The sequence below is a fragment of the Callospermophilus lateralis genome, unplaced genomic scaffold, assembly GCF_048772815.1.
Source record: "Callospermophilus lateralis isolate mCalLat2 unplaced genomic scaffold, mCalLat2.hap1 Scaffold_63, whole genome shotgun sequence".
NCBI classification, from domain to species: Eukaryota; Metazoa; Chordata; class Mammalia; order Rodentia; family Sciuridae; genus Callospermophilus; species Callospermophilus lateralis.
Window position 1 is genome coordinate 2,549,189 of NW_027514713.1, and position 27,262 is coordinate 2,576,450.

General features: G+C 47.0%; 1 long non-coding RNA gene and 1 pseudogene across 2 annotated transcripts; both read right to left on the reverse strand.

Annotated features, from left to right (window-relative positions):
- Positions 1-1,923: 1,923 nt before the first annotated feature.
- Positions 1,924-15,111, reverse strand: LOC143389533 (B-cell CLL/lymphoma 9 protein-like; annotated as a pseudogene). The gene is made up of 7 exons (XR_013090144.2): positions 15,059-15,111; positions 13,878-14,194; positions 12,086-12,275; positions 10,946-11,045; positions 6,458-8,695; positions 4,655-4,919; positions 1,924-3,534 (listed from the first exon to the last, which is right to left on the reverse strand). The product of XR_013090144.2 is annotated as a B-cell CLL/lymphoma 9 protein-like (transcript).
- Positions 15,112-15,152: 41 nt separating this feature from the next.
- Positions 15,153-21,120, reverse strand: LOC143389535 (uncharacterized). Its single transcript, XR_013090145.2, has 4 exons — positions 21,066-21,120; positions 20,618-20,683; positions 18,687-18,766; positions 15,153-15,371 (listed from the first exon to the last, which is right to left on the reverse strand). It is a non-coding gene; the product is annotated as an uncharacterized LOC143389535 (long non-coding RNA).
- Positions 21,121-27,262: the final 6,142 nt, after the last annotated feature.

Consider the following 27,262-nt stretch of genomic DNA (forward strand, 5'->3'; position numbering starts at 1 on the left):
CCAGTCCCCAGCCTTCCTCAAGGCTCTCATCTCATGCTCCACATGCTTGGCTGTTACCCTGTCCTCTAAGAAAGAAACCTAGCAAGAAACCTAGCGAGATAGCTGAATTTGCAAAATGAAAACCTCTTACTATCCTAATTTCTCTAGAACATAAAAAGTCACACCACCCAATACAAACAGAATAGATCTGATTGAGTTGGGTTTCTTAAACTCCTAAGCTCAATTTTCTCAAGTGCAGAAGAAATCATAACCACCTCCTTCATAGGGCCCCTCAAAAATCAGCAGGACAACACATGGAGGTGACTGGGAGAGTAGGCGCTCTGACACTTACCTCCACATGTTTGCTGTCTGGGGCTCTTGTGTTGCTCAGGCTGGAAAACTGCTGAAGGTGAGAGAAAATGGCTCTTAAACGCACTTGTCGGAAAGAGCAACATTCACAGACCAAACTCAGACCGTGAAACGCCAGCAGAGCCCAATTGTATGAGTTTGTCAGCAAATGATGCTGCACCTGCTGCTCCTTGCTTAGATTCTCTCACCTAGAAACAAACATGCACACAGACGCCCACTCATCGGGATAAAAATCCTATGACCAAAGAAATGCGCAGGCCAGAATAAAGTCAACTGTCCAGAAACACGACACAGAGACCCTGAGATGCTGCAGGCACGTCCAGTGTGCAGACTGCAGGGCCAGCAGGGGTGACAGGAAGCCGACGGTGGGGACGGGGGTCAGGAGGATGGACACAGAAATCCACGGGCTGAGAACCCAGGATCTGCAGGTGTAGTACAGTTTTATCTTGGCAGGAGGCAGGGACACCTCTCAGCTTGTTCAAATGGCTGAACATATCTTTGCCTTCTTAATTATTTTATACCATTAAACTGTCACCAAAAACTCCTAATAAATAGGATGGTCAACCGCCCGAGAGGTCAAGGTCAGCAAGGGGACTAGGATTGCTCTTCTGCTCATAACCAGGACTTTGGGGCTGAGACAGTACAGGATGAACTTCCTGAGTAACGACTCCTCCGTAGCAAGGAACAGGCTTCATCCGAGAAGGCACTCTTGAGACTTTCCCAAGTCGCCCCAGTGACCAACTCTAACACATGGATTCTCCGCTGCTGGGCACGTGGCAACCAGTACACCAACACAAAACACACAGGACCCAAGTGAGCAGAAAGGCAGTTCCGTTTTGTAAGAAACAATATAGTTTATTTTTCTGACACCACAGCTCTGGCGAGTGGTTTTGTATCAAATTTAATGGAGGTCACACAGAACGTTTTACGCATGGGAGGGGAGGAAGGGGAAGGAACCACAAAATCTAAAACAAAAACAAAATCCTTGATAGCTTTTAGCATCTGTTCCACTCCCACATTAATAAAATTCACTTGGGAATTCCTAATAAAAAGAGAACAGAAAATGAGGTGGGCAGGGGGAGTGGGCTGGGGGTGGAAAGGCCCAGGGAGAAGGCCAAGGGCCCTCCCAAGACAGAGCTCCCCTGCAGGGCCAGGAGGACACTCGGCAGGAACAGGGCTTCTCTGGAGCAGTCCCCAGCAGAACTATTGCAGCTGCCACAGGGGAGGGGAGAGGAGGGGGCCAAGGGTCACCAGGGGGGCCCGAGGGAGGAGAACACACTTAGCTAAGACGGGAAGCGTGGGGGAAACAGAGAAGACCTGATGGTGGGTTTGTGTACTGAGAGAGACAGACAGTGCTGACGAGCACTCAACTGAAACAAATGTCCTAAGCTTCATTATTTTTAAAAAGAAAAATTTCCCCCCTCCCCCCACCCCTCGCTGAACTTAGTTCCTTTTTTGTGCTTTTCATTAATACTCTGCTCTGAGGTCATAGTTTGGTTTTTCTATACACTGGAGTTGAGAGAAAATAGTCCAAAGTCTGAAGATGGATTCTCCACCTAAAATAAACAGCCCAGCATTCCTGTTCTCCTCTTGCCCCAAAGACTAACGTCTCTGCTAAAATCCCTTTTACAATATAGTACAGTACACACAAAAAAATAAAGCCCAAATTTAAAAAACAAAAACAAAAACAAAAAAAAACATAGAAGAATCCTGGGAGAAGCCAGTCCAAAGGACGTAAACATACAGAGAACGGTGCAACATGTGACCGATGGCGATTCCCAAAGCACAGCTACAGATTCCCAAAAGTAGGTGCCACCATGGGATACCCAAGTCCACAAAAATAATTTTTAAAAAATAAATCTTAAAAAAAACACACCTGTTGATTAAATGAAGAATTTGTTTTCAGACAGATCCATACATTCTCGAGTTCCCCTCCCCCAAAGCAGCCCTCAGGTCTCTGTCCCCCTATTGCATGACCAACAGTAAGCACTCCTGGCGCTCCCTCCAAGCAGTGCTCAGGACCTGGAATCCCATCTTGACAAGCATCGGCACATCCAATCTTAGCAGCTTAAAACATCATGTTTCCTGGGTTGCCAGGTCCTTGGCTGAATCCACCCATGCCCACGTCAGCAGCCATGCCCCAGGGCCTCATCTGGGGGGGGATCATGATGTTCTGTTGGGGTCCCATCATGCCCTGCATGGACATCATCATTCCTGGGGAGCCCACAGGCCTGGGGTGTGTGTACAGCCCAGCAGGCCCCCGATCCTTGCCAGGAATCATGCCCACGGCAGCAGCTGGATTGCTCATCAGGGTGGGCTGGCCGGGAAATGTAGATTGTGCTGGTGACATCATCTGATGGTGAGGTCCCATCATGCCTTGCTGGAGAAAGGCTGGTGGTCTCACTGGGTTGTGGCCTGGCAAGGATGGAGCCGTACCAAGAGGGATGTCCGGAGTTCCTACTGGCCCTGGACCTCCCATGCCAGGTAATGCTAGTCCCATTCTGGGGGCTTGGTCACCCATCATCCCCTGCATGTGTGAAAAACCAGGTCCAGGACCCTGGGGCTGTTTACGGCCTGGGACTTCCCCTTGAGGGAAATATTTCAGAGTCTGGCTAGGTTTCTCAGATGGAATAATGTGGGACAGATCAAACTCGGGAATCCCGGTGGCTCCAGGACGGATGACCTCCTGCAGATCTGGGTCTGTAAACACTGAAGGCATGCTGTTCCCCAGGACAGTGAAGGAGTCGGGACCCCCTGGGCCTCCAGGTTTGCAGAGTGCTGCATCTGCTGAACTTGGCGGCAGGTTGCTGGGGCGGCCGAGGGGGCCATCTCCTGGGAAACCCATCCCTCCTGGAAAACTGCCTTATCCTCCACTGGGGCCATTGTGAGGGAATGGGACTTGCTGCAGAGGAGACTGCACTGGAGGGAAGCCCTGGGGGAAACCCATCCGTCCTTGAGGTACCATAGGAGGCTCCTGGGACCCATGCCCCATGACAGGGTTGTGTGACATCAAGCCAGGCCCCATTGGGACCCCATGAGGAGGTATGTTGGGTCCCATAGCATTTGGTGAGGGCATCTGACTGGAGAGAGAAAGTGGCTGGGTCATTCCCATTGGGCTGAGGGTTGGCATCGGAACCACGGGGTTTGGACCTGAAATTCGAGGATTCTGTGTATTAATGCCCATTCCTAGAAAAATAAAGATATCAAAGGAATCAACTCAATTAAAAGCAACTCAGAAAAACTAATAAATCAAATTAACAAAAAAAGTTATCTGGTGGGAAAACAAAATCTCTGCCATCAAAGACTGAAACATACTTGGGGGGCGTCTGACCCACGCATATGACATGACTGTGCAGAAGACAGCAAGGGAAAAATTCTATGTTAATAAGCAAACAGTGTTGTCGCCTTCACTGGAAACAATTTAACACAGGAAGAAAATAATCTGCCTGAACGACTGAAGTACGGCCCTTTGTGGAGATGGAGGATTATTGATTCCACAAGTCCAATGGTCAGGAATTATAACAAAGAACCCAAACGAGTCTTTTTTTCCAACTGACACCTGGCATTATTTTATGTTGCCTTCCCAAGAGACCATTTAACTCCAGGTTAAAAGACACGTCAAGGCAATGACAGTGATGACGTTTAATGGAAAAGGGGAAGTGTCCTGTCTGCCAGTGTCTGGGATGTCTAAACTTCTGGCCTCCCTCTGGACCGTCACTGAGGGCGGCAGGGATGGCGTCTGTCCCTCTCACACAGCGCAGCCTAACCTGGTTAACTGGGATTGCCATCACCTTCACCACTGAAGATCACACCTTTTTTCTGAGATTAGTGGGGGCAGAGGTGGGAGTGGGTGAAGGAATGAAGGCAGTCAGAGCAAACAGTGAAAGGAAGACTTTTATTATGGCCCTAGTTCTAAGAAAGGACTCATCTAGGAAACAGGGGCTTCCCACTCTCTGGAACCCTGTGGTGGCTGGTGGCTCGAGGGTGCGTTTCCAGGAAACCACGTGAGAGCTAACAACATTCCCATCAGCATGTGAGAAAGAAATGACCTCAGCATGACTGCAGGATGACCCCAAAGGAAAAAGTCCAGAACCCGCCAGGTACACAGAGCAGGGAAGCCCTCTCACAGCCTCAGAGGAGCTGATGAAGAAGGCCATCCTCCTCTAGTCAGGCACCTCCACTCCACTGAGACTGACTCTGATGGCACATGGCTAACTGTTCAATGTCCACCTGTCTCTAAGAAAACAATTCAGGAAGTCTCTCCCTGGTCAGCACCAGCTCCACACCCGTCTTTTTGGCTTCTTACCTGGCATGTTATTCATTGACGGCAGGTTGGGAGAACGGGCTGGAGGGGAGTCGTCATCAGAGCTGGCCACAGTCTTGATGGCATCATGGTACAATGGGGTCGAACTGGGCATTGCGAACTTGGACATTCAAGACATCATAATCCAGAGAGGGTTCTGGGAGAGGGTTGGCTCTGGAGGCATAGTGTAAGGTGTGCTCGAGGGAAGACTTCCAGGGATATTCACAGAGGCAGGCTGGCTGGCTGGCTGTAGGCGGTGGAGGGCCACCTAGGAGAACAAAGCAAAACAAAACAAAGATGGGCAGGGAGTCCACTGGTTCTGAGAGCTACTGGGCCCTATGATAATGAACTGGCAAGGCCAGGAAGGAGACAGATGAGCAGGACAGTGTTATTAGACCAAGGACACGAGTCATCAATCTTCTGGTCAAGCTCTCTGTGTGTGCAGAAGGAAACTGTGGCGTGATATGGAGATGACAGATCAGCAGATGTGAAGACAAAACACAGCAGGAATACATTAGAAAAATGAGATTACAAACAACCATTTCATTGAAAAGAATGTGAAATATAAATAGAACTCTTTCCCTTCCAGTCACAATTTAGAACTTGATCCAGGTATTAGAACCCCATGAAGCCAGACTAGTGCCCAACCCCAGGACCAGCCATATCACCCTACACAAACTCTTCATTTCCATGACTGCTACGGGTTAGAAGCTCACATGTAAGACAATGCAAGGAGGTTTGGAGAAACAGTTGGGTCACAGCCTTAACCTAATCAATGAATTAATCCCTGCTGGGACCAACTGAGTAGTAGCTGGAGGCCGGTGGGCTGTGGCTGGAGGAAGTGGTTTGTGAGGAAGTGGCTATGGGGTATGTATTTTTTATCTGGAGTGGGCAGTCTCTCTCTCTCTCTCTCTCTCTCTCTCTCTCTCTCTGCTACTGTCTGCCACACTCTTCTGCCATGATGTTCTGCCTCACCTTGAGTCCCTAGGAATGGAGCCAGCCTTCTATGGACAGAGACCTCTGAAACCATGAGCCCTCAAATAAACTTTCCCTCCTAAAGTTGTTGTGGTCAGATCTTTTAGTCACAGCAGCAAAAAAGCTAACTAAAACAATGGCCATGATGCTTGACCTAAGAAGGTCCGAAGCAGCTAGCTATTCCACTGTTTTAATGACCCGCTTACCCCAGAGGAAGACCCTTGGCTTGGCAGGACAGGCCTCCCATCTTGTTCTGGTTCTAGTTTTCTCAGGTGGAGACTGTACCAAAACTAGTACACACCTCAGAGCTCTGGTTCCACCCACAAAGCTACTATCATCAGTGAGGGTCTCTCCCAAGAAGAAAATATGAACAAACTGCAGCTGATCTTAGAAAATGGAGTTTTCTGTGGGCAACTAGTTACAAGAACCAAACAAGTCTTAGAATAGCTTCCCTCTATGTGTGGGACAAGACTCAGTCATAGCCCCTTGAAGTGGGTGGGCCCAGGATTTGAGGAAGTCACATTTCCCCACAGTTAGGATGTTCTATCTCACCAGCCTTGTTCACTGTGCTAAGGTAAGTCACTGTGACAACTGACACACAGCGTCCCACTCCCTTCCTCCTTCCACAGTACCCACCACACACAGACACTTTGTAGGGCTGGGTACTTGTGAAAACGCCTAACGCAGTACTCAGAATGATGCACCTTGCCACGAGTTTTGGCAAAGGCCACTTCCTCTGGTTACACTCAAAGACACCAATTTTCTTAAGCAAAATCAGGGTCTGGCAATCTCCAGGTATGAGTGCGACTGTGAGGATGCTGACATACTGACCTGACTCTACACTTCCCAGCATGGCTGGGGAGGCCATGGTGAAGGGAGCTTTATGGTTTGGAGGAATCCCAGGACTCTGAAGGGGAGGTTTGGGAGAGGAGGTCCTTCCAGGTGATGGGGCAGGAAGTGATGGAGACTTGAGGTGAACAGGCGAAGCAGCAGCAGACCCAAAAACAGGGGGGCACTTAATGGAAGCAGCAGCAGCTGGGCCTGCCAGCATGCCTGCCAGCTGTGACGGAGTCTGGGGGAACTTGAGGTTCCCCGAGGGTGAGCCCAGCATTGGGGACTGGACTAGGTGCATCGTGGGAGACTTCAGAGGGTTGATGCCTGGGGAATGCACCTGGCTGGCTGCCACAGATATATCCAGGGGCTTGCGTCCCAGGCCACGCTGGACGGGGGGAGCTGGGTTGAGGCTGGTGGGGTTACTCGAGGGGTTGAGAGGTAGTGGTGGCATATGACTGAGCCGGCTGTGAGTCCTTTGGTTGGGCCCAATTGATTCTCTGAGATTCTGCAAGCCACTGCCGCTGCCTGGACCCTGAGACATGGGAAGGAATGGCCTGGGGCTCATGCCATACTCCTGCTGAGGGTGCTCACCAAATGGCAGGGGAACCATCTTCTGCTGGGCAGGCAGCATGTCTGAGCCGCCTGGGCGGGACTTCATCCACTCCTCAGGGCCTGCGCCAGCCTCTCTCATCTTCTGAGGTATCATCTGAGTGCTGGGCCCCGTGCTGACATTCAGATGCACATCTCCCTTCATCCCACCAGGAACCATCCCAAACTCAAGTTCCCGACCAGGGCCTATCTGTGGAGGCATTCCTTTTGGAAAGTCACCCCTGGAAGGACTCAGCGGGCCCTCGACTGGTATCCGTGGGAAGATGGGATTGTTCCCGGGCTCCATGTGGCGCTGGGAGCTTGGGATCACCCTGTTCACTTCCATGCTGGGCCTGATGCCTTCCATGCCCATCCCTGGGGGGAGACCCAGCTGCTTCTCTGCCAGCTGCTGCTGAAACATCTCTTCAGACAATCCTTGGGGGTTTGGGAAGTGCTCCCCTTGGCCAGGACCACTGAAGACACCTTGGCCGGGAGGGAAGTTTCGACCATCTGGGATTTTTGGCACATCGTCTGGCCAACTGACTCCAGAGAGGCCTGGTTTAGACGCAGGGTTGGGCACATTTGGCCCTTCCATTTCAGAGTTTATCATTCCTGCAAATCCCAGGAGGCGCATCTGGCTCCCTGGCATGTTGGAATGGGGAGCCATGCCCTGGGGGGCAGAGAATGTGAAATGCTGATTCCATCAGAGAACGTCTCTGCAGCCCCGGGTGCCCAGCCTTCACCAGGAGTCACCTGGTAGGGAGGGGGCGGCCCTTGGCCCACAGCCCTCAGCCCGTGTGGGTGGACCAGCATGTCCTGCAGGGAGCACTGCTGCACCACCACTTGCTCCTGCTTCCTCCTCTTCTCCTCGTAGAACTCCTGCTGCAGCTTCAGCCACGCCATCTGCTCAGGGGTCATGTGCTCCAGGTGGTCAGGTCCGATAGGCCCAGACTGGGAGTTCATAGAAGGTGGAACCATTTCATCTGGAGAAAAGGGCACATCTCTATGTCCTTGAGGGCCAAAGGGAGCTCCCACATCTGTCCAGGGCCCAGGACACTTACCCAGGCTTTGGGACTGAGCTATCATGGCCTGGATTGGCCCTTCTGTTTTTTTCTGAGGTCCATCTAATACCCCAGGATTCTGCTGGGGCCCCCCACTCTGTCCTGAGAATTCTTTCTCATCAGGGAAGAGCATATGCTGGATGTCTCTGAGGGTCTGCAAGGAGCGCTCACGGTGCTCCAGCTGCTCCTGAGACAGGCCGTCAGGGTTTTCTCCCAGTGTGGGGGGCTCGCCACTGGACACTGATGGGGGTGGAGGGGCTTTGGGATCTGCCGAAGAGCTACTGCTCCCCTGGGAGACAGGGGTCACTGCTCGATTGTTGGGCGTTGAGTTTGGCCCAGTGCCGTCCGGAGGCAACGGAGTGGAGCTGGCAGGACTGCCTACAGGAGCAATCCGTTTATTCTCCACCCCAGGACTGTCGTGGTCCAGGGGACGTGGGGGTGCCACAGGCTTGGGTGCTGGTGCCGGAATGGGTGGAGTTGGCTGCAGTCTGGTGTTCTGGGAAGAATTCTGGTCCTGGTTGGCTGGATCTGGGGGTTGTTGTGGGAGAGATTTCGGATCATTGCGAAGGGCAGATATCTGTGTATTCTGAAGATAAATGAGATTGTTTAGATCATTGGTAAACTGAACGGAGGGGCAATTAAAAGAGCAAGATATGTTATAAAGGATTTGTCCCAGTGACATAACTCTATACTGACACTTGATTCTGAAATTATTTACGTACAACCCTTCTTTGGACATAGAGATGTTTCGATTTTTTTTTAAACCTTACTGTTCAATGTCATCCTCTTTCCCTTCTTGAAGATCGGGTTCCAATAACTGTATAAGCATGCCAGGGGAGAGCCACTCTGCCAAAGAGAATACATCTGAGTGTCTATTTCGAGGAACAGGTTTGATATCACATGTCTACTATGTGTTTTTGATTCAGGGAAAAGATTAGTTCCTTGGTATGTGGGAGGCTACACCTAACACCTTTTTCTTTTTCCTGGAAGTACAATAGGGTATGCAGACTTATCGTCATCAATCAAAAGGTCTGATGCTTCACTTGTAGCTCTGTGCTCTGCCAGCTGGATACAGCGGGAGGCCACTCCATGTCACATCCCCTCCGGTAGGGTGATGACTGAAGTGTTCCCCTCCTTGAGTTTCCAGGGGCCTCACATCTATGGTTTCTGTTTTTAGTTTGTGATCACTGATTCCATATCTGATAAGAATTTGTACATTAACTGTAGTAGGATAATCTGCAGGAAGGAAGCGTTTGCACACAAGTCTGAGGTGATCTAGCTCGCGGTGTCCCTTGATCTGTTCCTTCCAATGGACAGCAGGCTGCCCTTTTTAACTTATTAAGTACTACTGCTAAACTGAGTCCTGGATAAAAGCTCCCTTACCTACAATTGGTGACACAGACACTACGACTGTCTGGAAGAAGGATGTACATGTTCTAGGTCTCAACTTTAGCACAGCTGAGACTTCAGAGGGTTAAGAAGGGCCTAGTCTACAAACTTTCTCAGTTATTTTTCACCAGCCGTCAGTGACCCTCCTAATCCCTTTCTGGTGTTCATTTGTTCCTACTTGTTCATTTAATCCATTCTGTATTCCTAAACCCACAAGGCTCTTAACTTACCTCCCCACTTACTCTCTGGAATGTTTACCTTTGGGTAAATCTGCACATGAATTATTACGTGTATCTACGTATATGAAGAATTTATATTTCATATAAGCAAAAACATCTTTGAGTATTTATACTCTGTAAAAAAATATATACACAAATGTTTCATTTGGAAGTACTGATGCACATTTTTCTGTAGATAGATTTGTATGGGTAAAATCAGCTCAATCTGTTTGACTCTGCACAATTCCACTTTTGCAACTCCTCAACCGAAGCATGGAGGTCACCCGAATTTTCCTTGTCATGCCGTTTCAGGTTTGGTTTGGTTGGCCAGGTTAGAGGTGGGGTCAGTTTTAATAAAGCAATTACAGTCAAGGAAACTGTTTCTCACTACCCCTTTCGTTTCAGATTTGGAGCAATGGATCATTACTAATTCCCTCCTTAACTCCAATTCTGATTACATTTTAGCACCAGAGAAGGTGGAGGTGACAACTGTATTAAGAACTACCATTAAGTCAATAAAGCTCGACTGGGTTGCAAGGTACCCAGTGGTCCCCCAGACAACAAGCATTTTAAATATAACGATATTCACTCTCCATCTGAGTAGTGCAGATAACCTGGGAAATATAAAATCCCTCAGTTGAGGAAAGCTCAAGCTCTGCTATGTCCACAGAGATGGAGATTTCTTTGATACACAAAGTAGACAAGATGGCACCGATTTTATCTGGAATTATAACTTTGCTTACTGTCATTTAACTTTCCCATGATTAAGACTCATACCAGTATTAGAGTTCATGCTCTCTGAACACAGGGACTGTATCTTGAGCTTCTTAGCACTCCCCACAGCATCTGGTGCAATGCCTGGACAGTGCCAGACACCAGAAATGTCGTTTGGTTCAATTTAATCAACCATATGCATTAAAATAAACACTGCATATTTTTTCTTCAACTAATTCAAGAATGTTATTTTTTAAAAAATCTGCTCTACATATAGGTTGAATTTAGGTTTTCCTAGAGATGGTGACCCTGAGATATCTGTGTAACTCCTCTTTTGTTTAGCACCTTCTTCCCCTCACTCGTCATCAGTTTACCAGCATCTGATAGAAAGGCACAGTGTGACATGCCTAAGGTCCCACAATACCAGGGTCACACTAGATATCCAGAATACAGCTCCTTGTCAATCACCACCCGATCCTGGGCAGTCACTGTGGACCCACTTCTCAACCACATACCAGAGGGGCTGTGCTTCTGTCCGCCTTGCTGCTGGAGATGTTCTGGATGTGGAAAGAGACGATGGTCTCAACCTGGCCCTTCAACACGGCTTCGGCAGCTCTGCAGAGACAAAATGGAAAACATGCTAGGCCATGACTCTGTCTCTCTCACTGTGACCCCAACTGGACCCCACGCTGGACCTCTAAGGGAGTGGAAGGAGAAGCACCAAGAACCACCAGAGATATTGGATAAGAAGAAACCAAGGGGCCGGGGGTGGCTCAGTGGTGGAGCGCAGCCTGCCATGTGTGAGGCTCTGGGCTCAAGTCTCAGCACCATATGTAAGTAAGTAAATCAACGACTAAAAAATAAATTTAAGAACAGAAGAAGAAACTAAGGGAAACATTTTATTATCATCAAACACCTGAAACTAAAAGACAGCCATGAATGTACCCCAAAAGAGGCACCAAAAAAAAACAAAAAACAAAACCCCAAACTTTCTTCTTCTTAATGAACCTACTATTAAGGTATTTTATAGAAGATCCTAGTTCAAAATCCCAAACTGAGAAGTGTGAACACTAAAATCTCAAAAACACCCAGGGATAGGGAAAGTTTAAGTTTGTTAAGATTCACTTTTTATCTTAAGTGAAAAAGAAAAGAAAAAAAAGTGCACACAGGGTATTTTTGACGAATAAATGAATAAAAATCGATTCAGCCATTCACTCAGAACATATATAGCAAGACGTTCATGGTAGTTATGTTTAAATTCCAGAGGTTTTTCTTTTTAGTGTTTTTTTTTTAATTTTAATTATTCGACTATAGATATTTACTACTTGGGGCATTTAAAAATAATAATAAGCAAATTGTAGAAAAAGTGTTTATTATACAATCACTCTTCTATGTTTAAAAAAGGTAGATGTGTATATTTGTATTAGCACAAAAAAATTCTGAAAGAAAAGTCAAGGAAGTATTATCAGTGGTTGCCTCTGGGGAGTAAGATGGGGAAGGATTTACATTTTATTTTATCTCTTTTTGTACTGTCAACTTTACATGATACAAGAGGGAAAAAATCAATCTGCAAGGGGAAGGGGAATAAGAATTAAGGTCCCCTCTCCCCACACACATAAGTGACGTTTAACAGCAAGACAGTGCCATCTACTTACTTATTGGCCATCTCAGTAGAAAACACATACACCACTTTGGCTGGAGTCTTCTGAGCAGGTGTGGGCTCTGGGGCAGTAGCTTGGCCATGGGAAGGGGTGGAACACCTGGGGACTGTGGCAGTTGATGGGGTCATGGAGTGTGGTGTGTGCTGGGAATCCTGGGACTTTATATGGTCAGCAGAATTACATTCTAAAAGAATAAAAGACTCATTATCATGGAAAGACTGAGACTCTTTTTTTTTCTGCCAGCATTTACAGCATCACAACACAAACCTACCTTGAGAATTTCAAGAAGAAATTATCTTGTTAAGAGGAAACCTTCTTTCTGCTTATAAAATTTCAAACACTCTTCTCCCTACATGACTCATTACAAAGCACCCTCCCTCCTCATTTCTGTAAATAGAATACATCCTTCAGATATCAGTATAACTGTCCCTCCCTCCTGGTAACAGTTTTCAAACTTCTTGGACTTGCCTAGATGCCCCAGCTAATGGAACTCATAGTCCCCTAACTTCTTTTACTTCAGCATTCATGAAATTTCATTGTTTATTTAACGATCAGCTTCTAGATACACTCAAATCCTTAAGGATGGCTACTGCGTCTATCTTATTGACCATGGTACCCCTAGCATCTGCATAGTGCTGGCCCTCATAGTAGGCCTCCAAAACTTAAGGAGGCCTTCCAACACCTGAGGAAGGAAGGAAAGGAAAGAAAAGAAAAGAAAGGAATAGAGGTAGGGAGGAAAGAAAGGGGGAACAATCACCCACGTTTTCTTTTTTTTTCTCACAATATTGGGACTTGAACCTAGGGCCTCTGAATGCTAGGCAAACGCTCTACCCTGAACTAAAACCCCAGGCCTTTTATTTTTCATTTTGAGTCTCCAGGCCAAAGACATGCATAAAAATGTGGGCAGCCCTGTGAGGTATCCTGTCAAACTATGTGCATCCCCCCGGGCAGCACTCAACAAGGTGGTTCCAGACTAGGCTCCAGTGAGTAGAAAAGTGAGAAGGAACAGTTCCATTACACATCACTAAATGGCCCAGGCTGGCCTTGAACTGATGATCCTCCTGCCTCAGGCTCCAGGATAGCTGGGATAACCATGAGGCCAGCTTTTGCTGCACCTGGCAAGGTTTTCCATTTTTCTTATGGGTTCCAGTTCTTGAAAACTAACTTCACATTCTGGCCTACAGTTAGATTTTTGTTCTTACACTAGGAGGAAAAAAACCTAAAATCACATATCATACCCCTTTCTGGCTGACTCCACTTTGGTACCTGCCAAATCTCTACCACATCTGGTAGTCCCTCATTCCTGCCACAGTGAAATCAGCTGTGACAAGTCTAGAGTACTGTCAGGGCCACCAAGGCTTCCCCTTGTGTCTGCAAGCCTAGCAAAGTGGCAACCAGAGAGCACAAACCCAAGCCCAGGGGGACTACTCGGATGGAGAACAGGAGGGGATGCCACTTGCAGAGAGGCTGGAGCTACTGACTGGAAACTGAAGGAGAATCAGCACAGAGGCCAAAGACATGCATAAAAATGTGGCCAGCCCTGTGAGGTACCCTGTCAAACTATGTGCATCCCCCCGGGCAGCACTCAACAAGGTGGTTCCAGACTAGGCTCCAGTGAGTAGAAAAGTGAGAAGGAACAGTTCCATTACACCCTGGGAGAACTCCTGAATCTGACTCCTGTTCTCCCCACTTGACCGAGCTGGCCTTTCTGGCCTCCAGCCCATGTCAGAGGCTTTCCCTCAGGACACCGACTTCCCTCTGAGTCTCAGGGATCTTACAGACATACCTTTCATGTCAGAGTCATCGTTTGGAGTCCCAGGATCTCTCTGATCAAAGGAGTCGGGGGAAACACTTCGCTCCCTTTTCCCCTTGCCCTTGGCACCATTTCCAGCCCCATTCTTCAGCCCCATGCTCCCACCTGGGCCAGGGAGTGCTTTAGGGGTATGGCCCCCACTCTTGGAGTCACAGGGGGATGGCTGGGATTGGCTGGCTGAGCCCCCCTGTTTACCCTGATTGGAGAATTTGGAATCCAGCTGGGGGTTTCCAGATGGGGACATCACTGTAGGGGGATGGACCATCACCTCCTGCTTTGACTTAGGGCTACTAGAAGAAACAAATAACAAAAGGAAATAAGACACCAGGCACAGGAGCAGCAATTTCTTCAGTGGGTCCAGGAAACCCTAAGGACTAAATAACCACCCCATGTTGCACCTCAGCCACTTGCTCGTTCCCATTTCAGAGCCATCCACAGAGGCGGACTGAACACAGTGGACTGCCAGGTCTCAGGAACCCTGGTCACATGGGGACCCATCTCTAGGCCTTCTGTCAATAAAGGACAAAGGTTTCTATGTACATAGGGAAGTGACTCTCACACGGAGACTAGTTTAGAGTCAACAAACATGCACCCCCAGCCTGGTGACAGACAGCTGTGAGGACAGGCCAGCTTCCCTGCTGGGAAATGTGGACAGTCCCAGAGAGCAAGAGGGAAACCCACTGGTGCCTGGAAGCTTAGGGATATCCTCCAGGACGCGAATCCCTCCCAACAGTGCATTTTACCAAAACAGGGTAGACCAACCACTGCCCCAGTGTGGGAAGGAAAGGCTCCTTTCAAAATGAAACTCAAGAACTGGGTAGCAGAGGGAAAGCTGGCATGGGACTGGGGCAACCTCAGGCCCTCACCTTGCCAAGTTTAGCAACTGTCCTGTTGATCTTTGTATGCGAGTTTTGGCAAGGTGTGCAGTGGTAAAGAGGAGAGGTCTGAGAACGATGAGTAAAGAATACTACAGGGAAACTACATAAGCTTTGTCATTAGCCCGGTGACTCTTCTGTTCCTATTTACTATTCCATTTCCCTTTCTTTCCCATTTGGGTGTCATCTGTTTCTAACCCAACACACCGTATCATCAGTAAGTGTCTGTGGTGCACCAGGAATCCCCAAGGGGCCGTGGGGAGTGGCCCTTGTCCTCACCTCTGTGTGTTTCCTGATGGAGAGTTCCTCACTTTAGGGTTACTGGAATGCATTGATTGAAATCCTGAGCTTGCAGTCACAAACAGGGACGGGCTCACCGAGTTCCTCTCAGGCTATCGCAGAAGCAGCTGCTGGGAGCAGCAGCAGTGGCCCACTGCTTGCTTGGTGTGTCCCTTAGCACTGACCACTTGTACACCTTTTTCCTCTTTGTTTTTCTCTGCTGGGGAAGTGGGTCCTTTCTCCTTGCAGCTCCCGCATTCTCTGGGTGTGTGCCTCCTGCTGCCAAAGGAAAATCTCGCATCTCCAGGGCACTCTACAAGAAAAGAACACCCCAAAATGGTGAGACATAACATAACACTGAAACATAAAACCACATCACAACAGGATCAAGAGGAAAGCACCAGCCAACAAAGAGCCAGCAAGATCATCCCTCAGCTTCCAGCAGAGTTAAAAGAAAGGGCAACACTCCTATCCTGGCCACAGGCTCTGGAGCTGAAGTAGCTGAAGAGTGACTAAGACCTTATCCCAGCACACAACCTCCCACCCAAGCAGCAAGAACTAGGCATCTGTAAGCAGAGGAGAAATGAAGTTTAATCTTTAGCCATTTAGTTTCCTTCACATTTCTCTACTTCTGAATACAAAATCCTCAAAAACATTTTATTCTTTTATTTCTTCTAAAACAATGCTTTGAAACCACTGGGAAGTGCAGATCCAGTGACTCTCTGCTATTTTAGCTCTGGTGGCGAAACAATGGCACCAAAATGTAACAAACCCACCCCAATTTCAAACCACAAATCCAATGAATCTATGCTTATTTTCTTAGGGCCTCAAGGGCGAGGAGACATGAAAGGAGGTACTTCTGAAAACAAATATTGAGCCAATACTAAATACAATCAGTTCTGTTCCTGATTTCCATGATCTTTCTATTAAATTATGCCAAATATGTGTCTTGTGTTCTCACTGCTTAATGACAGGGACTTTAGGCATGGGTAAGCAAGGGAATGATCCATAATTCTGAAGGTAAAAGAACATCTTTGAAGTCTAATATATTTTTTGAGCCAATTTGCAAGGCTAATGTGCAGCATAAAGGTCAAGTAAATATTCCCAAACCTAGCTAGAGAATAAATGAGAAAGCCCTTTATTTAGGGAAGCCCAGACTGGCTAAGGGAAAATCCAGGTATACCCTGAGTCAGTCCCTCCCCTCCCTCCCCTTCTGCTGCTGGTGTCTTACTTCAGAACACAAGACTGAAGGGGGAGGTTATTAAGTGCAGGATTAGTAGCTGAAGAATCAAAACGTGTCACAAACAGCTCAGGTGTTGCAGCTTACATGTGTTTCCAGAGTTGAAAACTGGACTAATACTGGGAGGGTCAGTTATTTTCTAGGTTTTGGCAGTATGATCAATGCCAAGTGTCTATTTTGTCATTTAGAAATTTTTACAGTTCCAACCACTTTACCTGGGACACAGAAGGAATTCATGGAAGTTCTGAATATACACACTTTTTAAATAGAGAAGACAGGAAAAAGAACTATAACAAAACATAGGGAATGTTGCTAGGCTAAACATTTTGTTTTTAATTTAAGGTTATATTTCATCCCTATCACATTTCAGCCTTTTTGCTTTTCCAGTTTAAACTATAAAATGGATTTTGTTTGTCCAATCTGACAGAGAATCATAAAGCATTCTGTAACTCCCCAACAAACATCAGCAACCTCTGGTAGGGAGGAAGCAGCAAATGCATCCGCACAGACAAGGCTATTCCAAACCCTTTACCTCAGGAAAGAAAAGCATTACCCCTGTACAGGGCCCGTAGCTCCTGTTCCCTCCCATCTGTGCCACACACTGACCACTCTGTGTGCGTATTTTACCCCTGTGTGAACGCTGTGTCTCTGAAGACAACCCCCTGTTTCAAGGTCTTTGGTTTTTCTATAACACTCAGCACAACACACTAAGAGGGTTGGGTCTTCTGTGACTTACTTGGCTTCTCACTGATTGGAAACACCCAGCATTTGTGTTGCAATCTCTTTCCAAAGCAATGCAAAACATATTACAAATATCAAATCTCTATTAATCTGCCACGAATTTATGAGCTGGTAGCACAGACTCTTTCTAGTAATAATGCTGTGACCATAAAACACTTTTATTTTCAAAGTACTTCTACATATAGTTCCTTATTCTCTTATCACCCCAAGCTCTAGGCCTTCTGACAGTAAGAACAAATGAGCAAAATTCTCATCTTTTTGTGTGGGATGGCAGGGGGTGCCAGGAATTGAACCTAGGGACACTAAACCACTGAGCCACATCTCCAACCCTTTTTATATTTATTTTGAGTTGCTTAGGGGGCCTCACTAAATTGCTGAGGCTGACTTTGAACTTGTGATCCTCCTGCCTCAGCCTCCCGAGTGATGGGACTACAGGCGTGCACCATGACGCCCAGCTCATCTAGATTCTGCCAGGGATCCCTTCCTTCTTGAAAATGACCTCATTTGGTTTCCCTCGTTTTCTCCTAGTGCTCCAGTCATTCTATGCCTGCTTCCCTGAGGCCTCTTCTCCACTCAGGCTCTAAAGCCCCAAGCTCCTCAGGAGTCTCTGTGGGCCCTGGCTGTGCTCATTCTGGAGTCCTCTCCATGCCGACAGCTCCCAGATCCCCACGGCTCAGCCTCCAGCTGCGACTGCACCCACCCATACACTTCACACTTCCCCCAGACAGTTCCAACCTGACAGGATCAAACATGAGTTCTTGTCTCTGTGTAGTCTTCCTCCCAAACGACTTTCCTTCAGTTTCCCACACTTTAGTAAATGTCTCCTTTATCCACTCAGTTGCTCATGTCAGAAATCTGGGAGTCACTCTTGACACTTGACACTCTGCTAACCCCCACGTCAAGTTTGCACATTTTTGTTTAAAGAATGAAGTCCCAGCTTGTTTCTTCTTCAGAGAAGGAAGGTTCCTTAAAACCAGGAATCTACACGGGAGTCTGCATCACATTCTTCTCACAGCACCCTGCGTTTTTCCGTGTTTATGATCACATGTTTGATCATGTGATCATCTGTGTGACATTCATCTCTAACAGCACCAGAAGCTCCCTGAAGTTGGGGATGGAGACCGACCTGTTCATCCCTCTACTTCCAGAACTTACTACAATGGCATGAAAATACTGGTTTCATCCACCCAGAAAATGATACCAACATGGAGAAGAAATATCTGCATTCTCACACTCACTATAGCATTTACAATAGCCACGATGTGGAATCAACTCAAGTATCTGTCAGCGGATGAACAGTTAAAGAAAGTGCGTTACATTCATGCACACCCTCTGGAATACTATTTGACCTTAAAAAAAGATTGAAATCCTGTCATCTACAACATAGATGAAACCAGAGAACATTACTTTAAGTGAAATAAGCCAAGCACAGAAAGACAAATACTGCATGACCTCACACACAGAACTGGAAAAAGTTGAACTCAAAGAAGTAAATAGTAGGATGGTGCTTACTGAGGGACAGGAGGTGAAGAGGAGAGTTGGGTGATACAGAGGGGAAAAGGTCCGTGAAGCAAAGCCCAAACTTCCTCAAGACCACCTCTCAAAGCCAGGCCTGTGCCCCAGTGCTCTCTCCACCAGTGTACTCACCGAAACCCCCGGTCACGACACTGCACTGCTCATCCTGGAGGTGGGGAGTCCGGGAACCCCTTTCTTAAAGGTGATCTCACCTGGAAGACAGTAAATAGTGGGAAAAAATTCCTAAATAAATTTTAAAAAATGAACCACATCAATTTGGGATTAACTACCTTAAGAGAAAAACAGGTTTCCCACTTATTCTAAAATATTAATTGACAAGAAAATTGTCATCTCTATGTAACAGAACCTACTTCCAATTATTAAAGGGTAGATACACAATCTGTAGATAATTCAAGACCCTGTGGTTTTTCCTCCTTCCCAACTGCATATTTTACTTTCAGACACTAGAGAAATACTGGGTGAAATCAAAATTTATTTTTCTACTTTTGAAGTTTCTGGGCATTTGGTTAGGGTACTTTTGCTTCTGCCCATTTCTTATGAGTATAGAGAATTGAGCACTGACTCTAAAAGGTGAAAAGACAAAATTCCAGACGCCCTTTTGAACTGACAAAGTGAAGACTATTCATGGTTCCTCCCTCCTCTCAACTGTATCTCTACAGGGCAAGCATCCAGCAAGAAAATGTATTTTCATAGACTTTGGAAGGAACTTAGGGCTGAGCAACCTGGCCATGTGATCTCCTTTTATTCAACCCCTACTATGTGCAAAACGCTTAAGATTAAGCCAGCAGAACAAATACTGGTCAAGGAGAACTTTTTCAATATTAGTCCTCATATACTAGAGTCATGACACTGAGCCCCGCCTTTGCCCAGAATTTATAGTTCTGAAACTGCAAGGAAGAAGAGTTCCAGATTATTCATAATTTTTAAAAGGAGACTCTGTAGGGTTGGTGTAAAGTTTTAGGTAAATTCACAAATAAATCTGACCAAGCTCAGAATCACCTCTAAAATTCCAATTTCAGCTCTGACAACGATGCTTTCCTACTTTCCTATTCCAAGTTTATTAGAACTATGTCATGTTTAACAAATTTCATTTCTATGCTATGACCACTACTCCATAAAAGGCATAGAATCAAACTTAGAATGTGGAACTAAAAGGCCTCAGGATTCCATTCCGAGCTCATTCTTAACTTGTGGCATGCCAACTAATAAAAGGCTTCTTCTCAGCAACAGTACACAATAGGAAAAAACAGTCTCTCCCCACCAGCAGGAAGACTGCGGAAGAAAGTAAACTCTACCTAGGGTATGTCTAGACCTTGGTCCACATAAAATATCAATGTGCTTATGAGGTAAAATGTATCTACTGACCTTCAATAACTAGCAAACTTTCAAAGAAAGAAAAATTCATATTAAACTAGAATCGACAACATTCAAGCACTTAAAAGTGAATTCCAACTATTGATTTGAATCATTTAGAATAATGGCTACCCAAAGAAGTATTTAGAATAAATTTCCCTTCTCTGTGAAATTCTCCTAGATTGCCAACTGTCCCCCATATGTCCTCTATGGCCACATAGCATTGTATTAACACTACTATAACACCTATAAAACTGTGGCACTGTTATATATAGACAGGGGACTCCCTGAGGACCATGTCTTTCATCACCTCAGCACCTGACACCCAGGAGAAACTCAATAAAAGCGGGTTGACGCATGCATCATAATGGGATTGAGCACTGCCACCTTCACCTTGCATTTCTAGAAACCAAAGGTGATGGGGCAAATGCCTGTTCCACCCCCTATCACCTGTCTTACTCCTCAGTCTTCTGAAGTGACTTACGCTCAGTCCCTGCTCACAGAAAAGTATAAGGTAACTGCACTTGTAGTTTTGACTTGCTTTTATTTGATGACTTTTACCTTAGGAACTGCTAGAATAATGAACCAATACAATTTAGCTTAGAAGCAACCCTATGGATACAAAAACAAAAACCCCCCAAATGCAGACCGAATCTCAGAAGTTATGGGCTTATTATCAAGTTCTTTACCTTTCAAGGTGTCCAATCTGACCGCTTCTTCTACATCAGGACCCAAGAGCTTTCTGAGAATGATCTCTGAACCCAAACAGAAGGAAATTTTTAAATCAAAGTGGAAGGACACTAGCTAGTCCCACATTCAGTCCTACAAGGACAAGATGAAAGTTAAAGTTTATACCCAAGTTCATACTGATTCCAAAGAAAACCACCCATTCCACAATTTTCTGTGGTCAAAGCACTATCTGGAAAAGGCAATAAAAAAAGCACCCTGGTCTAAAATGGGAAAGGAAAGCAAAACCCACTAGAACTCAAAATACAAGTTGGAGATACATACCCTGCAGCCCAGATTTAGCCCACTGAGCAACAGTTATGATTAACAGGTAACTGAGAGCTTATAGAGCAAAATCCACCAGACACAAAAATTTCATATGAATTATTGTTTTTAACTTTTTCCACTCACCGGTGACATCTCAACAGTCGCGGCAACTTTGGAAGCCGGCGGCGCTCCGCGGCAGGCGCCAGGGGCGCTGCGACCTCACCTGCCGGTCCGCCCCTCGGCACCCGCCCGCCGCCCCGCTGCCGCGGCCCGCGAACTCTCCTGCGCAGCACGCTCCTGGGTCCCCGCCTCGGCCGTGGCTGCGCTCCGCCCCACGTCCCCGGCCCGGGGAGCACTCCCATGGCCTGCCCGGCCCCGCGGCCCGCTCGGCCTGGCGCACCCCGCGGGCGCCCGCCCGGCCCCCTGGCCGCAGCCCGCCTCCCTCCCCGGGGCCACTCACCCTGAGGCGGGCGGGGGCCGCCGGCGGCGGCGGGCGGGGCAGGGCGCGCGGCTCTCAGCCCCAGGGGGCCGGGGCCAGCGGCAGCGGCGGCGCAGACGTCTCCCCCCGGCGGCTGTGGCACCTTCCCCCTCCACAGGCACACGTAGGCTCCATAGTCCGCCGGCGCCTCCCCCTTTCCGGCTCCCCCGCCCGGGACCACCTCTTCCCTCCCCTCGGCCCTCCCCTAGCCGCGCCGCGCTGCCGAAGGGATGGCAGGCCCCGCCTCGGACACGGGCGCAGCAGCCCCTCCCCGGCCCGACATCCCGCCCAGCGGGGGAAGGGGCCGCCCCGCCTCGCTCCGCGAAGGGCCGCCCCCTCCGGAGAATGTCCCGGCGCCCCTCCCGGAGCGCGCGCGATGGTACCAACCATCCTCTCGCTCCTCCCCCCGCTCTCCCGCGGAGGCCCCGCCCACCAGCAGCCTCGCCGCCTCCACCCCTCTCCGCCCCCGACGTTTTACTAGGGACCGCCCTACGTGCACCGCCTCCTGTTTGGCATGGACCCGCCCGCCAGGTCCCTTCCCAGCCCATCACCCGGCCAGAGGCGACGCCCACTCCTCACCTTAAAGTGGCAGAACCCTCTTTCTCATCTAAGAGCGCCTCCCGCGGGCGGTGGGGTGGGCGGTCCTCTCCCGCACCCTGCTCCCACATGCTCTCCTGTAGCCCCGGCGCCGCCCGCAGCCCTGGGAGCAGCTGGAGGAGACGGGAAAGGCGACTAGGGGGAAGGGCAACCGGGAACTGGGCCATCTTTGGCCGAAACCGGTCGCGAGCTGCTCAAGGTCTGGCCCGAGCTAGAGGCCGCCTCCCCGCACCTGAGGCGCGCTCTGCCCAGCCCTTCCCGGCCCTCGCGTCACCTCGGGGCTGACCCGGCGGCTGCAGCGCACCGTCCCCTCCCTGGGACGGCCGGGGTCGCACCCCCGCCACCCACGCCAGAGCGGATTCTCGCAGGGGTCCTGCAGCCGGGGGTGGGGCGGGGTGTCCTTCCCCGACTGCCCGGCCCCGCCCCGCTCGGGCAGTGCTACCTGGAGCCACACAGGGGACCCTCTGTTCTGGTCTTGGAATCACTTCACGACCGCAGTATGCTCCCCCCAAACCTCCGGAGTGGAGGCTCCAAGCCAGCGGACCCCGGTACTGTGCACAGTGAAGTGAGAGGTGGCTGCTGAGATGGCACTTTTTCTCAGAAGGAAAAGCGAAGGCATCATGGTTAACGCATGTTGTTGAATCAAAGCTCAGATTTGGGCGACTCCTTGTATCTGCGTGGCCCTGTGGCTGCTGAGACCGATAGTTATTGCACACCTGCTGCTCTGCAGCCTCCCCCAGATACACTGCCGTTCATCTCTGCAATTGGGCTTTGTGGGGTCTTGACCTCAGGTGCTTCTGCAACTCAGTGCACTGGCCCAACAGCTCTGGGAACTCAGTTAAGTGAAGTCTGCCCAGATTAGAATGTGCCCTGTGTCTCCCCAAAGACAGACAGGCAACACACCAAAAGACCTAGATAAATTTTCTTCTGCTCTTGCTTCTGTTACCCATGATTTTAACCGGGATACCTATTTCTGTGTCAATTTCCCTGTCTATAAAATAGGAAACCTTCCTTGGGGCACCCTTTTAAGGAATGGTTCTGTGGTAAAGAATTGTACAAGAGAACCCTAAATGTTAAAGCTGATTCACTGCTTTCCAAACCACTTAAAACTCCTAACTGGCCATGTAAGTTTCTATGCCATACCTCCCCCACAAAGATCCTATGGAAAATTTTAGCAAGATGTTTTCTCTTTGTCTTCTGTTGTGACTGAGGATATAAATAAAGAAACCAATAGTGGTTGTAAACAATAGAAATCTAAGAGCAAGTGAGGGATTCCAAACAGGGAATAATTAAAATAAAATGCTTTTTGGTCAAGTTTTGTCTATAGAATATGTGATGTAACATAGCTAAGAACTTCTATAAATGTTTGGGGGTGGGGGAGCCAGGTATGGTACAGATCTAAGAGAAAGACAACCAAACCCAGAACATGCAAGACACATTTGGGATTTCCAATGTAGGTGGAAAGAAGGACTCATAGGGTACATAGATCAGATTGTACCTTTCAGTAAAAAACACTGCCAAAATAAGCCTTAAATTGGGGTCTTCCAGACTAGATCACCTCTGCTCAGCAAGCTCACAATACTCATTATGACACAAATTAAATATTCTTAACTATTTTTGCTAGGCATTAAACCCTCATGCAGTCTTATGTGTCAGAGTTCAAAATTATTTTTGTTATTGGAACAAAAATACAAAGGAGTATTAAGTGTAGAACACTAGAGTAAAAGGTATAATATCAAGAATTGTAGCATGCTCTGTGCAACCAAAATAAATGAATGTTTTGTAAGGGAAAAAGAAGAACTTAAGCATGCTAAAAGTCACAAAATCTAAAGGTCAGAGTCTCAGTAGTAACATTAATTTAGTTATAATACACATGGGATGGAAATGTTTTAAAATATTTATTCTATTAAATAGTTTATTTTACTAGAATATTTGCCTTCTAACTTTTTTAACTTCCATTCCTTTCCATGTCACTTGAGAAAGAATTCTATTTTGGTATACAAGGATCTGACACTGTGTGTGTGTGTGTGTGTGTGTGTGTGTGTGTGTGTGTTTGTGTGTGAACACTAATGAATAATGGTGAAGTCATTTTTTAAAGCATCCTATAAATAAATGCTTCAAACTGGTTTTGCTACTGTAGAAATTGTAAGATAAGGAATTTTTTAAAAAATCCAAATGGTAAAATTGCTTTCGAAAAAAAGGTTTTTGACACTAAAGAAACCTAGCTTTGACTTTCTTAGCTACTGAAATTTGCTTCTCAGGGATGATAAATAAGCATTTGCTGATTGCAAACATGGGAGGTGGAAGTTTTGCTCCAGCATTTGTGTTATTATTTAGGTTTGCCTCAAGTCTTTCTACTGTGTGCTACACTTTGAATTGAAGGAATAAGTGCTTTTGTTTCCTCAGCTCTTGATAAACATACCTGAATATTAGAATTGGAAGGAACTCCATTCCATTTATCAGATAAGAATGCTGACCTGGAAGTCCAGTGATTTGCCAAGATCATGCCCTCTGTTAGGGATTAGAGTTTAAGTTCAACCCTCCACAGCACTGTTCTAATTTCCCAGGATTGTTCTTTCCTAACAGTATTTATAATTGTGGAAAGAACATGAAGTTCTACCTTAGGAACAATGAGATTAAGACTGAGCAAGGTTGAGCCCACTCAGCCAGCTGGTGTGAGGGTTACAAGAGGCTCTAATGAATTCTTCCCATGGTCAAAGTCCTCAGCTTGACCATAGGTCCCTGCTGCTTGTACTACTTATGACCAGTTCATGTACATCACTGTCCAAACCAAAGCTAGAGAATCTCAATGCCAAGGAAGACTACCCAGGAAGTCAAACTGACTCACATTGAAGGGTTAGAATGGAATGGCATCTCCTGCCTTTTGTGCTGCTGGAATAACATAGGCAGGAAATCATTTATTCTTTGAGTTGTCCACGACTAGAGAAACTCATCTCCTTGCCCTGACTTTCACATTGAGGGCCATGGGGGAGTGCCAGTGTTTCATTCCTGCTGGGGAATGTGGGACCAACTGTCTCTTGTGTAAGGTAGAAATCAATATCACCCTTTCCTTCCTCCTGTAGCTTCACCTGGAATGATGTGTGAGAGGTAGGGTACTGTTTTGTGTCACGAAGGATGTGCTTTCCCCAACCTGGGAACTGGAGGCACCCTGTTTGTTGTGTTCTGGTGGATTTGTGAGATGACCTTCCATCTCTTGAGAAGTTTTCAACAATATTTCCCTCCTTTATTTTCATGCTTAACCTATACTGTTGTGCCTCTTAACTCTTGTCATTCTGCCTTAGAAGATTCAAGCTTTGTGACATTCAACCTGCCATTTTCCTGGGTCCTAAATGACTGGGATTTCAGTGCTGATGCCCTCCCAACTTTTCAGACTCAATTGTGTGGTCCATTATGGCTTCGCTTGAGACTCAGTAAGCGTCCCATGAGCTCCAACCATTTCTCCCCAGATTGATCGATCTTCATACCAGGTCTTTACATTGGTTCTTCTCCCACTTCCCTCTTCCCCCTCTATTTCTACTGATTTATTATCTCATTTCTTATTCTTTACTGCTTTCCCACAAGCTGGGAAAGTGCCCCTCCTAGTTCATTTGATTTTCTTCTAGATTTACCTAGGAAATAATAAAATGATTTTATTCTTCCAAGTTCTGCATTTGCTGCTGTACTCTCCCCACTTTGCAAGATCAACCTCTTCCCAGTTTCTCCTGAATTGCTTCTCAACCATTTCAACGTTGACTTCACGTTTCTGGTTTGTATCCAGGTCGCTCTCATAGCCACAGTAGCTAGATAGGCAGGACTAAGTTATACACAGGACCGACCACCATTGCAGCAATGGAACACCTAACGCTGAGATGAACCCACATTTTCCCTCCTGGGCTGCCAGACAAGAAACCAAGAAAGCGGATCCCAACCAAGGCAAGGAAACAAACTGAACTCCATTTCTTATCACTTGGCATTCGCTTTATGGAGTCTTATTGTTGCCTGTGACATATTCCAGAGAAATTATTTCAAATTTTATCCATACTCTTCTGTATTGCAGGACCAACCTTGTTTTCTCTTTCCCCTTCTGAAGGGCCTGGCTCAGTTTCTCCCTTCCAGTGCCTACCTACCCTTTTCTTCAGTATCTTCAGTAAAATCCTTCCTACAGCAAACTCCATTTCCCCATTTTTTACTCCAAACTTATTTAAATAGAAGCTGCCACCACAGTTCTTTCCTTCCTGTCAATAACCTAACCACTCTCAAGTGATCTCTTTAATAAGACCAAACCTAATGGCCAAATCCGACTAATGAAGACCCCCACCATTTTTCCCTTTAACTCTGAATTCTAAGAAGTGATGATATTCATGTTTTGTCTTCTTTATTGATTCAAATCACTTCTTTTATCTCCAAACCGTGGGTGTTCCTTAGAGTCCTCAGTTCTTTGATCAGCCCCTCTCTCCAGTTTCCCCACTTCGGCCATCACCTCTTAGAGTCTAAACAACACATCTACAAGTCTAACTTGGGCCTCATTTGAACTTAACCCTGCATATCTATCTGCTCCTCACCCATCTAGAGGGACTTCACCTGTCAAAACAAATTCACCCTCTTTCCAAAGTCTCCCCCCTGAATTTCCTGTCTTCCACCTAACCCAAAACTTTGGGAGTAATCCTGACTCCAAATCTCCTCTTGTCAATGGATCTTCTCAGTCACCAATATCCACAAATTCCTTCTTAAATCGATTTACTGTTTTCTGTTTCCAGATTGGGATTGTCACAATAGATATTCCTGCTTCTCCCTGACCAGTTGAGTCCACGTGCTTTCTCCAGATAGATCTCCCTAAAGACCTATCCATATATCTTATTCCAGTTCATGCAGTGTCTTTCCCTCTAGAATTATTTAAGCCACACTGATACTTCAGGACCCATCTACTCTAAGATCCTAACAATACGGTGTGATAGAAACAACACTGACTTTAAAGTCATATGGACCTGGGTTTAAATATTGAGCTACATTTTATTAATCAAGAAACTTTAAGCAAAAACAAAACAAAACAAAAAACCTTTTTTTTCTGTCTCATCCATTTTAATGGTAGTTGTTTATATTATCAATTTAAACAGCCTAAATATGCAAACGTTTAATATCATCCAGTTTTTACTGTAGGTCCCAGAGTTCCCCCATATCCTGTGAGTGGAATCTCATGCCTTCCTTTGAACAGTTTATTTTTGTTATATTTATTGAGCATCTATAAAGTGCATAGCATCTTTGGGAG